Here is a 13,961-nt window from a genome sequence, read left to right as displayed (position 1 = left end):
AAAGTAAGATGAGAGAACGAAGAGACAGGTGGCTTGTGAACCACTGCCGGTGTACTATATCACAGATGGTCCTTCGCTTCCACAGATTCCTGTCATACATCCACTTTTCCTCTCGGCGGGGGGGGGACTCTGGTACCAATCACTGAACCAAAAATGATATTCAATAGCAAATTATATTTAATCCACTCAAGTCTTTGAAGCAATGCCCGTCACTTTCTGTCAAACCACTTATACCAACAGCAGAGCACTTGGTATGCGTGTCAATGCTGTGGGAAAGTCCATTGCCTGTACAGGAATATAGCTTGTAGGATAATGAGAAACATGCAGTTGCACATGCCCATTTTTCAAAGTAAGTAATGAATTCCACGTCAGATGCACAAATGTGACCTTGAGTGCAGAGTATCTCCTCAAAATCCAACACAGTGAAAAGTTTTATGAGACAGTCTGAAACACTTCACTATCTATTCTCCATCTCCGTTGACAATATGATGGCACCACAGGCTATAGACTACTCAATTTGATCCAGATTCTCTCTGCACTGACAAGTTTGGGTGTATACAAATCCAAGGCCAACTTTAATTGTGACTTTAAGAGTACTGGCCTGAGAATTTTAACAGGTACAGCGACAGTCAGTCATCCTCGCAGACTCAACAGAGATGCTGTGGACCAAACCATGCAACCAAGACCAGTCCCAGCATATAAACACACTCTCTCACTAGAACCGGTATCCCTGTGACAATCGATGCGTATAGCTGAGGCTTTTTTTTCCCCCTTTCCAGTTTCTTCTTTATCTCCCCATCAATAGAGAAGGATTGCATGGCGCCCTCTGGTGACCACTATCCATTCAGCTCCCAATTGATTTCCAATATGATCGAGACATGCGGGCATAAACTTTTGCTGTCACTGGTGTCACTGCTAACCACGCACTCTTGTAAAAAGAGATATGTCTGTGTGTGGTCGGGCGTAAACTTACCCCTCCCCCTTGAGTTCTACAATACCCCCTGGTACTGGATCAATGCCCCCCTCTACCCTCCCAAAGGAGTCGGTGGTGTAAGTGCAACCTACTTGTGAATATCAAACTTGCTTATATCTCAGGCCATTGAAGGAGTTCACTGAGGCACAGACAATGTGGGAACTTTTGGCGATGTTTAAATCTGCAGCTTTGTCCTGCTTTTTGTGGATTAAGAGTAATTAATGGGATGTGAAGCAATGACTATTCAGTGTGAAATAGCTGACTGCTTACTCACGACTAGTGAGTTTTTTCTTTTATTTTTCAGATTCAACTCTCACATGCAGCTTTTGTTAAATTTAGAAAAAGCCAGATAATTGTCATCAATAGATATTGCTTTCTTCAACTCTTCATCTCCCACGATATGACTGAATAGATTAAACAATCAAGCTGCAATACTTTTATCTCAAAGTCATCTTTGGGATAAAAATTCAAGAAAGCCATTTAACCCGTTGAGGACGGTTTAATTTTGCTACAACACGCATTTCCCATAGACAACTACCCGAGCATACTCAGGACTCGTCCTCAACAGGTTAAAGTACGCCTATAGCAGGGCTCCTCACAAATTTTTCTTTTCTTGTGGCCCAAAGAGAACTGTATCAAACAGAAATAAAAGGAAACAAACAATCCATCTTGAATCTTTAGACCCGTTTACAGTGCGGGGCTGGGCCGAACCGCGGGCCAAGCCGCGACCGAGCCCAGCCTCAATTGCGAGGCTGAGCCCCGCAATTTTGTCCGCTTACACTGCAGGGCTCAGCCGCGCTTTTCTTTCGAACCTTTCAATATTTTGTCGAAGTGGCGCTCTGCTTGTAAACAAACGCAATTTGGTATTGTCTGGTTTTCAGACCATTTGCCAACTGAATTCCGTGGCAACAAAGTCGCCGTTCGGGCAAAGGCCTTTGCCGAAGGAAAAAATCCTTTGCAGGACAAAACTACCTTAAACTATACTAGTTTTCGACGTTGAGGGGGTTAATATCCTGAATAGCGAAAGATACAGGCAGAGGGTTTGGAAGCCAGACTAAAATTGGCCACGCATTTGGCCCAGTTTGCGTTTACACTGAGAAAAGGCCGGGCTCGGCTGCGGCTGAGACCACTTCCAGAGTGAGGCCAAATGCGAGGCCAATTTTGGCCTCGCATTTGGCCTTTTGCGCGTTTACACTGAAATGAAGGTGGGCTGGGCCGCGGCCGAGCCTCGCACTGTAAACGGGGTCAGAGCTGCCAAATTGGGACACCAAAAGATATCTTTCTTTGAAATTTGGTGGCCCAACATTAATTTTCAATGGTCCCAGGTCACTCGGCCAACACTAATGTTGAGCCCTGTATAAAGGTAAAGAAAGGACATACGACCTAAAATAATCTCGTTTTTTTTTTTCTGAAGATTTATTTCTTGAAATTACTGACTCATTTTCACATGAATCTTATTTTCTTGTGGCCAATGTTTGAATTAACCTACCCAATCAATTAAAAGATTAATAACTGCATGGGAACAAAAAAGGTTTCTTGCAGCATAATATCACATCACGTAAAAGTGCTAATAATACTTTCGCGTTCAAAATACATCTTGTGTGTATTGTATACAGCAAATATTCAAACTGGAATAGTACACAAAACATCTCTTTTTTGTAAACAACATATTTGTTTCTTGACAATTTCCCTGACATCCTGTATCACACAAATGGTTGGTTATGAAAATGCTTTTAAAGGATACATCTAGAGTCAGACGAGAAAAATATCAACCAAGAAACAAACATTACTTTTGGAGAAAACGATGAATGGGAGGGTGAACTTCATCATTTAAATGTACAAAGAGAAGAAGTTACTATGTCATTCAGTGCTGACAAGAGTAAACTACACGTGGAAAATCACTCCTGTGTGTTCAGGGCAACACAACCTTATCATCAACCCTAGCTGAAATAGCACTCCTAGTCGAGAGATGAAAAAATGTAACACTCCTTACAACAAACACTTCAGCTCTGCCATAAAGGTAAGTCTATTAGGTGTGTTTTACAAGAACACAGCACTGTTATGGTAGCCATTCTTCTTAAAGGGATCATTTGTTTGGTGAGATAGTGAGAAACCTCTTATGAAATATAAAAGAGCATGTAATTCTATGAGGATTTCAACGTTCATTTGATGAAAATTGATTTTGAAATGGCTGAGATATCCAAAACAGAGTGATCCTAATAAAGTGTGGGACCCACATTTATTACGATCGTTTTGTTTTACTTTGTTTTTGGATGTTTCAGCTATTCAAAACCGATTTTCATCAAATAAACTTAAAATGGTATGCTCTGTACTATTTGATAAGTGTTTTCTTGGCATCTCACGAAAAAGTTAAAGCCCAATTTTCATCTCCACCATTTCATATCCCTTTGAATCACAGTCACGTGTAACTGTTATTACTTAATTATGCCACATTTAGTTAACCCATTGAGGATGGACTGATTTTGCTACAACATGCATTTCCCATAGACACCTGCCCGAGTATACTCAAGACTCGTCCTCAACGGGTTAATCAGAGATTATGACACAACAAAAGTACCATTTGATCCCTCAAATAAGAAACTGAAGCTAACACAACAGCCACGGACACTGAGCTTTTAAACATGGGGGAAATGAACCCAGCGAGAGAGTTCCTAATTTTGTAGCCTAGATGCAGTAATCTGCTTAGATTAAGGAAATACCCATTTATATCTGGTGAAATATCAATAGCATTACCTGGGACCTCACCCCTGCACACACTCCCGGGTTTTCCTCATCTTCTTTTGGTTGTTTTTTAATGGTTCAATAGTTTGTTTGTTTGTCTGTTTCTACCTTATTTGGATACCTTTGTTGGAAAGATACACACAGCGCAGGCAGGGGGAATAGCTAAATTAATCAAATCAGTCTGTGGTAATACTGTAGAACATAATGATAAACAGATGAGATAAATCATAACAGAGCATAACAGATATTTGAAAAAACAACAACAATGTGGCTGGCAAGTTTTTAGTATGAGGCACAGAGAACATGAAATTTTGTTTCCTGTCAATTCATGTAAATGTCAGTCAGTGTAGATTAAACTTATCTACAATGCTACTGTTACTCCTTGTATTTCTAGATAAAGGACTTACAAAAGTAAGCAGGAGGAATGGAAAGTGAAGTTGATTACTCATTTTACGGAAGTAAACCTCAGATATCCATATTCTGTTGTTGTTGCTTTCAAGAGTTACAGTACTTTAGAAAATAGAACTGGGCCCCTTGGAAAACCAGAAATAAAAATATTTGGCTGTGTTTACCGAACTTGAGAGAGAGAGAAGAGAATCACTTTTCAAAACACATTTTGAAGGGAATTTACGAACATGGTTTGAAATGCAATTCTAGGAGTGCCGCGTTTATCTAACCATCACATAATCATGACTGGTGCTTTGTCACTGCGCAGCTGCTTTGCGCCATTCCACCAGAAAGTAGAGGTCAACTGAGGTCAATATGCCTTCATCATTTCATGCACAAACATTTATCTACTCACAGAAAGGCATATATGGTCCAAAATGTGTTTTCAAATCACCCTTTTTTTTTGGAATTTCAAATCAGAATTTCTAAGTGCGATTGAAAACACGGTTGTGTTTATCTATCCTCTCAAAATGCATCAACCGCATTTGAGATCATAATTATGCCTCAGAAAATTTTGAGATGAAATCACTCATTTTCACTTCTGACGATGATGAGCTACTCACCATATATTTTATCCTCATTTTTTTTGTACTCTGTAAAACATCCTCTCTCATAAATTCCAGGGGTTTGAATTTTGTGTGTAAGAGAATAAGAGAAAGAAAAAGTCAAGATCATGGAAGTTGATGGAGGAAAGGATTGAATGACAATGAAAGAGAGAGAGAAAGAGAGAGATGGGGAAAGAGGGAAAGAGAGATACATGTAGGTTCCACAATTTTGATTCTTGTGTGAAAGGAAATAAAAAAGAATGTCAGCAAAATGGAAGTTGATGGAAAGAAGGGCAGACTAACAGAGAGAGCAATAGAAATAGATAGATAGATAGATAGATAGATAGATAGATAGATAGATAGATAGATAGATAGATAGTTAGATAGATAGAAAGAGGGGAGGGAGAGACTGATTAGATATCAGGTCCTAACACTTCTTTGATTACAGGAGGATTAATGAGATAGACTGTTAAATTACTCACAGCCAGGAACGTGACATTGGTATGAAATAAGGACATCCCTACATTAACTTCTTCCACAAAAAAGAAAGGAGAAGTCACCATCTTGATTTGCAAAGTGAGATAAAATGGGAAAAGATGTGCAGGATAATCAACACAAAATACATGAAGGAAGAGAGATAGGCACATAGACAAATACTCTGTATGTTTAGCCTGCACTGAGGGCTTAATCAATAGACAGAACAGGGAAAGACAAGCAAAGAAAGATGAACAGATATATATTTATGTTACAATTCAGATACTTCAGACATTAAAGGGACGGTACAGTACTGGTTGAGGTGGGGATTCATGTTTTGAATATTCCTAAGTGAGATAATGAGAAACCTCCTATGAAATATGAAAGAGCACATAATTTTAAGAAGGATTCAACGTTTATTTGATGAAAATTGGTTTTCAAATGGCTGAGATATCCAAAAAAGTGATAATAATAAAAGGCGACAGGCCACGCTTTTTATTAGGATCTCTTTGTTTCACCTTGTTTTTGGATATCTCAGCCATTTCAAAACTGATTTTCATCAAATAACCTTTTGATACCCCTTAGAATTGCATGCTCTTTGACATTTCATAGAGTGGTTTCTGAATATCTCGCAAAACGTTAAAAGCTAAATCCTCACCTCGACCAGAACTGTACACACCCTTTAAAGTTACTTTCCTCCACAAACTTCGAAAATAACTTTGTAGAATAATTGCACAAACTTAATTTGATCGGAATGTGTGTAAGGTAAAACTTTCACAAGTTTGAAATCTGTTTGGAACTTTGTGACATGACCATCCTATTTGGGGAGCAGCCATTGATATTAACCACCCAGTCACGATCCTCCATCCACGTGATGCTTCCAATATAACGACAGGAGGTTTGATTAAGAGGCAAATCAAGTCTTCCAATCTCAGACGTCTGTGAAAATGAGCCTTTCGTGACTTCAGCAAGCATACGAGACATGCATGCTTGTTATATCTCACTTCAAATAATATATGAATGTGACTCCAAAAAGCCAAGAATTATGCCATTTTTCTGCTGATTTCCCCCTCTCTTCCCCCCCCCCCCCCACTCTTTCCCATGGGAGCAGACAATGGAATCTTGGGTAATCAGTGAGGTGCAGCATGTCACGGACAAATGCGTCAATAATGAGGTATTTTTCTCTCTTCTTTGTGAAAGAACCTTGACATAAGGTTTCCACTTCAGGAATGGAACAAGACAGTTGGTTTTCACTCCTTCTCTTTTTCCACTGGTGAGACTCAAGGTGATTTTGTAATGGACACTGTTTGTCTCAAATGAAAGGATGTTTCTCACAATCAATTTTACCAGCTCTATGACGGCACTTCAACAACTGATCCCTGACAATTTGTTTTTCGTTTAATTTTTTTTTTTATCAAAAAAGGAAATTTAATGAAGAATTATGTGCAGGCCAATGGGACACTTTGTGAGGCCATAACATAATATGGGCTGCCATTAATATCACTGTTTGTTTTGTTTTGTTTTCTATTGGGGGGGGGGGGGGATATTTTTACAATGTGTTACTTTGAGACACCATAACTTTCATGTATTTTTGGTCTGATTTTAACATAATTACTGGCACTCTGTTCGACTTCACTCTCAACGGAAGCCATCTTGAAAATGTTGTGGTACTGCACCTCTAAAGTTCACGAACACAATAAATAAGAACTGAATTGGTTTGTCGACCTTACAGATTGCCCTGCCCTGTCCTTAGCCTCTCCCTCCTTCCTCCATTTCTACCATGTTATCATGCCAGGATTTGAGAGTAGGAGTCTCAATAATGACATGAGGAGCTATCTCTGGTAAGTGGAATTTGTAAATAAGCTTAGTCTCAGGATTACAATACAATCCCATTATTCAGATCCATGGTCAGGTCTGAGAGTTGTTACATGCCATATTATACTAATGATGCACAGGATAGAGTGTGTTAGTGAAGGTGCGGCGCGCTCGAGAGTATTGACAATGGTGCGACATGCACGAGGCGCAGCCGAGTGCATGTTTGCAACCGTTGTCAATACTCGAGAGTGAGCCGCACCTTCACTAACGCCACGAAATAATCCTGTGCATCATTAGTTTTATAAAATGGGTCGAAAACTAACAGCATTATTCACGTACCTTTGTGGGTCAATACCAGTCAGCTACATGTAGCACTCGCTCAAAAGTCAAGATGTCCGAAGATGTTCGTCCCAAACATTTACGCACGTCGCACTCGGAAATCCCGCACACTCACCTAGTACTGTACGTACGTATAAGAGTATACGTACGCCACGTACTGTTATGCACAAGAAAGGCCGCCGGCTGTTGTGGCAGCCCGCGGCCCGAAGTAGAAGTTGTTTACAGGATTGACAGCGCGTATAGTAGCGCGTGACGCACTTGTTACAACTGATTGAGTGCGCACTGCTAGTGTAAAACATTGTGACGTACGTCAGGCCAGGGAGGTGGAAGAGAGACTCTTCTTAGTGCTTACCTGAAGAAAATAATGCACGCACATGTGACTCATTTCAGCGCTTCCAATTGGCTACATTCTTGAACCCATTTTATAAAGTATTTCAGCATCTGCCCTAGGTAACTAAGTCTCCATGAGGTAAAAGAGACGAAGCTACCAACACTGCTGATGCAGGCTCCTTTATTTATTTTCTGAAGCAGGCAGAGAAGATTGAAGGGATTATGGTGAAAATGTCACAACATCATGACATTCTCTAACGCATCTCTCCCATTATAATACTGGGTATGATATTTCATGTTTGTCCCGGGGCTGAAACATTCCAGCATAAGGAGTAGGAAACTACTCTGAAGTGCCATTTAAGTATACAGTGAGGCTATCTCGACCATCTACACATTACAGATAGTTTACTTGCAAGACAGAAGAAATGAAATTTCTCTGTGGAATTCTACTTCTAGTTTCTGTTCATGATGCTTTTACAGTCTTTTCAGTTTCTCTACCTTTATTGGTCTCATTTTATCTTCTTTATCTTGCTATTGTACGACAAAATAAATTGAAAAATCCATTATGAATCAGTTCTTTTGCTCTTGCATAATTTCTTCAAACTGAAATGATTACGAGATGCAAGGCTAAATACAAATTGTCTACATGCCTTTCATTTAATAAATTTTCTATGATTAATCTGTTTTTCATTGGTAGTTCCTGTTGGCAAAAACCAGACTAAATAGAAAAAAAAAATTGATATTGCCCGTATAGCTCTGTAACATTAAAGGGTGTGTACAGTTCTGGTTGAGGTGAGAATTTAGCTTTCAACGTTTTGCGAGATATTCAGAAACCACTCTATGAGATGTCAAAGAGCATGCAATTCTAAGGGGTACCAAAGTTTATTTGATGAAAACTGGTTTTGAAATGGCTGAGATAGCCAAAAACAAGGTGAAACAAAGAGATCCTAATAAAAGGCGTGGCCTGTTGCCTTTTATTGTTATCACTACTTTGGATATCTCAGCCATTTGAAAACCTATTTTCATCAAATAAACGTTGAATCCTTCTTACACGCTCTTTCATATTTCATAAGAGGTTTCTCCTTATCTCACTTACGAATGTTATAAACCTGAATCCCCACCTCAACCAGTACTGTACAGTCCCTTTAATCTGTACACCACATCACAGAATTTGGTGTTTGTGTTTGCTATGATACGCATACATCCAGTAAACACTGCACATCACCGTGTTTGGTGTTCACTGTGTGTACCTTTATCATCAGACAACAGGTAGCATTCTGTGTATACTTTGGACACCAATGCACACCATGACTACTGCAATTGAATGTGTTCACCACTTGTCATTACGTGTCATTCTGAGAGCTGGTCATGTCTTGTGCTCCCTGTTGTGAGACTGACACAAGTATGACACAGCATTCCTATGTCTGTCTCTCTGTCTGTCTGTCATGTTGCTTATTTTTACCTGTTGCTTTCTAAATTTCCTGCAGATGTCTTTTCTCTCTCGATATAAACTTCTCTCCAATTCTGCATAAAGTCTCACTTATAATTGCTCTTCTTTAATTCATCTCTTGCATTGATTTTCACATAAGCAGAGTGGCCCAGTCAAATCACGGGGAAAATAGAAAAGGGTAATGCAAAGAAAGAAATTTGTGTCTTATGCAGTGTGTCAGTAAAGAAAAAGAAGAAGATCCATAGCCAATTTGACAGAAAAAAGATTTTTTCACTTGCAACAAACATATAGTATCTATCATTTGCCAGCATTCAGTATTCTTACCTTGCGAGGTAGAAGCGGAGGGACATTCCCTGTTCACATCTGAAAAAACAAACAAACAAAATGACAGATATTCATTAAACATTTTATGACAAAAAAAAGCATGATGATATGTTATAACCAAACATACATGGCAATATTCTCTGAAATACTCTCTGAAAATAATATCAGTATTCATACACAATTTTAGCTAACAAGGGCACATACTCCATGATGTACACATCCGCAAAAGCACGATTTGTTCATTTCAATACCACAGAGGGATTGATTCTTATTTGTGCAGAAACACAAGAGGAGATTAGCCATAGAATATCTCCACATTCATTCACATGCCAAAAAATAACAACAAGTGCATTATCAATCAGAGAGATGAAGGGATATTACCACAGATCAAAGAAGAGCAGCAATTTGAAATGGTATCTCCTTTATTGCACGAAATATGATGTTCACTTTGTACTCCTCTCTCACTTCTTGCATATTACAAGTTGCAATATCTTGACTCTAAAGGCATTCAACTTTGGTATTCTGTTGTGGCATGTCATTCTGTGCCTTCATATCTGGCCTGTTATGTCTTTTCTGTTCTCAACCTGATCCCTTGCCATGCAGAGCTAGGCTCTGTCATTTCATTTTTATCTGTCAAGCTAGGTTTTATGTTTCTCGCTTTAATCAGTTCTTGCAGATTTTTTTTCTTGTGAAAGTGTGGAGAAAAAAAAGAATGTGTCCTTTAGTGAAAGCAAGTTGCAATTTGTATTTTGTTGCCTTGTTTTTAACTATAGTCAACTTCCACATTGTTCTATCAAATATGGGTTATTACCTAACGAACATATTTCACAACGCTGCTTTAAAGCACTCACCACTGCACATTTGACTTCACAAACAAAATCTTGTTTTTACAGTCACTGTTCATTTCATCTACTTTCTATCCCCCCCCAAAAAAAAACCAACAACAACAGCCAAAGCAAAACACATGACTGTGGTAAACCACTTGTTCTACACTGTTCCTACTACATTTTTTTTTTTTTTCAGATACTGCCTGTACAAAGTTTCATAAAAGAAGTTAGAATCACTCTTTTTTTTTACATTCTGGCTCCATGTAAGATTAAATAAACAGTAATTTGTTTGACTGAGAATCTAGAGAGTCTGAAGACACCAAAAATCTGTAATCTAATGGATTCAGCCCTGGCTGTTTCATAAGGAAATCATTTATCTACAGTAACAGTTGTTACTATGACAACAGATGATGGACTGTTACCTAAGAGATACTATCATGATGGTTGTGATTGCCTGTTACTGTGGAGGTTGTGAAGTGTTTCACGGCAGAAGGCCACTGTTACATATGTACATATGTATGCCTTGCCAAAGTGAGAAAAAGAAAACATGAAGTAGAAGAAATGAAACCATTATTTACAGACAGATATGTGAAGAAAAAGAAAAGAAAGCAATACAGTGTGTGACTTGAAACACATCAGGACAGAAAAATTCTTGAAAGTCATCTTTCATCATTTCATATTGTTAGAAAAGTTTTGACAATTAACTCATTCTTCCCCTCACCCCCCCCCCATCAAATCTGAAGCATGTCTCTCACCTTTTTCTATACTCAATAATCTCCCCAAACTGACACCAGCTGACATGTGTAATCCTGCCATACTGACCTTTTTTCATCTCTAAGTGGCAGATGCTTGACAGCAAAGATTTTAAAAGTGAATTCATTGTCTTCACAATTATTCCATACTGTCAGTCATCTCAATCCTCAGTCCCCCCCCCCAAAAAAAAAAGTAGTACAAATTTAGCTCAAGAGGGGAAAAATGTACTTTTAAATGTGACAGTTAACTGGCAGGCCTTTTTATTTTTCCCTTTTGTATCCAATCAGTGTCTTGGGGCCTGTCTTGTATGTCATTGCCTGCAAAGATGATCAAATGCAACTACATCTTTCCTATGATCAAAACATCTTTCGTTTCATCATGCACAATGACTTGGGTGGGTACTGTATCAAAAGGGATGGAATTTAGACGTGTTTAGTGGTTGAGCCAATCTCATCTAATGTCAGCTAACATTTCATTCTATGTTCTAACTCATCTTCATGTTGTGGACAATTTCTGAGTTTGATGACCATACTGTCACCATGCTAGCCAGAGAGAAAACTCTTGTTTTGTGAATGTCTTTCAGGAACTTTTCAATATGATAACGGCATCTTTCTGTGTCATTTCTTACTTTTGATTAACAGTCCTTTTTTATGTCATCACAGTGTAGCTTAGCAAAAGTTCTCCCTTGTGCAATAGTGTGTAAGTACTATCAGTATAATGTTTTCCTGAATGTCTTAATATCATTGTAGAGTGTTGCACTAATTCAGCCTTCTGGCTGCAAATGTAATTCTTCCTTGAATAAAATACCATCATTATCCTTATCCTTCCTATTAGTAGAATTATCATTGTTATCATTATCAATAGAGATGTTTCTGCATCTTCACACCTTTTCTTTTTTAATCTGGTTGCTAATCATCCCACATAACTACTAAACATCCTACTGTCTTGTATATTATTCCTGATTGTTGTCACAGACCCATAAGATCTCTTCATGGTGTCCTCAAAGTTACACGTTTTTCACATATGATAGCACTCTTTTAATACTGCATTCTCAGTTTTCCCATAGATTGTGTACAATACCCACAGTTTCCAGAAATAGGTTAATAATATGTACGATAAGCTATTGCCACACTTGCAAAATTTCCATTGCCTGAGATATCTCACTCATCATACAGCTTGTGCCTTTTTAGAAGGGATGTAACTTTTTTTTGTGTGAACAATAGTAGAAATGTTATAAATTACTACAAAATGTCTCACTGTAAAAAAAAAAACAATTGCACTACATAGATGTGGCAGTATCGGAACTTGACACCTTCAAAAAATGGAGTAAAAAATCCTTCTAGACCTTCACCTATAAAAAGTCTTGCAATCTTCTTTTCCAATACATGCTCTTTGCAAAGTGACTATACATATAATACTCTAACTATATGTATTCCCTTTCTTCTAATGTTTCATTGTTCTTTTCCTATCTTGTATATTTGTTAATAGGAGTATTTCCTTTCCTCCTTTTTTCACTTCCCTCCTTTTTTCACTTCCCTCACCCAAGGCATTACACAGTCGCAGCTCCTGACTATACCTGTAAACCCCCCTTTTTCTGAATGCTTATCATTATTCCAATCATGATTGACTTTGCAAACCAAGCTTTCCTCAACTCTCCTCCAAAGTATTCATGTTATATTAGATCCAAAACTACACAACCACAACAAATCAACATAGACTCACATACACACATACATACACTAACAGAAAAAAAACCCCCAACAGTACGAAGATCCTCCTGAATGCAATAAGCAATGAAAACACCAGGCTCACTACAAATAGCAAAGTGTTGGGTACGTGGTGAAGTGTAACCAGATTCTTCTATGGCCAGTCAGGTAAATTTTAATCAAGTTATAGGTCACTGGCGCTTGGTCAGTGAGAATAGATTTCTTTGTCAGCACATCCAAGAATCTTGGCCGCTGTGCCATTGTATAGAGCCTCGGGAAATGGTCAAGTGAACACAGACACAGACAGCAAAACACTACTGATGAGATGAAAACCAAAGAAGCAATGAGTAGAACTATATGACCTAATACATTCATACCAGCCATCCCTTTACATTTTCCAATGTAATACACAACTTCTATGGGAAAACACCAAGTCAGTGAGCCAATGTGTATAACTGCAGGCCATAAAAACCTGACTCCTTTTACCGTGGTCTTATCAAAGGTCACATGGGTGCTAGCTTTGAACTATATTTCAGTACTTTCAACCCGTTGAAGATGGGCTGATTTTGCTACAACACGCATTTCCCATAGACACTTGCCCGAGTATACTCTGGACTCGTCCTCAACAGGTTAATTTGCACGATTCAAAATTTAGACAGTAGTTAAGCCTACCAATTGCTTTATAGAGATGCATGAATCTGCATATCATACAATATGCACCACTTAGAGGAAATGTACATTTCACCTAACAAATATTAATCAACTACTGTAAATGCCATTTGACCACCAGAAGCATTCAGAATCCATTAGGAATTTTCAAAAGCTCCTAACTTCATAGTCAGTCAGACTAACAAAAAAAATATGGGTGATCTCTAGATTCTGTCACTATGCTACTTAACAGTTACAAGTGACTGTCTTTCTGCTCAACTACCAATTAATTGCCAACATATTGTATGTTTTACTGTGAAAGACCAAAATAGGAATAAAAAAAAATCTAGATGATTTCTCCAATTTCTTCTGCAAGGATCTGTTTAAATATAATTGAAGCTGTGTAACACCCCACCCCTCTCCCGATTAAAAAGAAGAAGAATAAAAAAGAAAGAAAATATATGTATTCCTACACCAGCAAATTTAAAGGCAACAAAATCTCTGTCAACATCTTCTGAAGACGACAAATGTGTGCCTAAATGCCAAGTACCAGGTTGGTATTTTGACATGAGTTTACAGTATAACATC

General features: G+C 38.3%; 1 pseudogene; it reads right to left on the bottom strand.

Moving 5' to 3' along the window:
• Nucleotides 1-13,961, bottom strand: part of LOC139736110 (uncharacterized) — a 296,424-nt pseudogene that overhangs the window by 239,648 nt on the left and 42,815 nt on the right.

The sequence above is a fragment of the Diadema antillarum genome, unplaced genomic scaffold (genome assembly GCF_040938485.1).
Source record: "Diadema antillarum isolate AM-2024a unplaced genomic scaffold, OU_Dant_1.0 seq00000621_RagTag, whole genome shotgun sequence".
Taxonomy (NCBI): domain Eukaryota; kingdom Metazoa; phylum Echinodermata; class Echinoidea; order Diadematoida; family Diadematidae; genus Diadema; species Diadema antillarum.
This window is presented reverse-complemented; position numbering and strand designations above follow the sequence as displayed.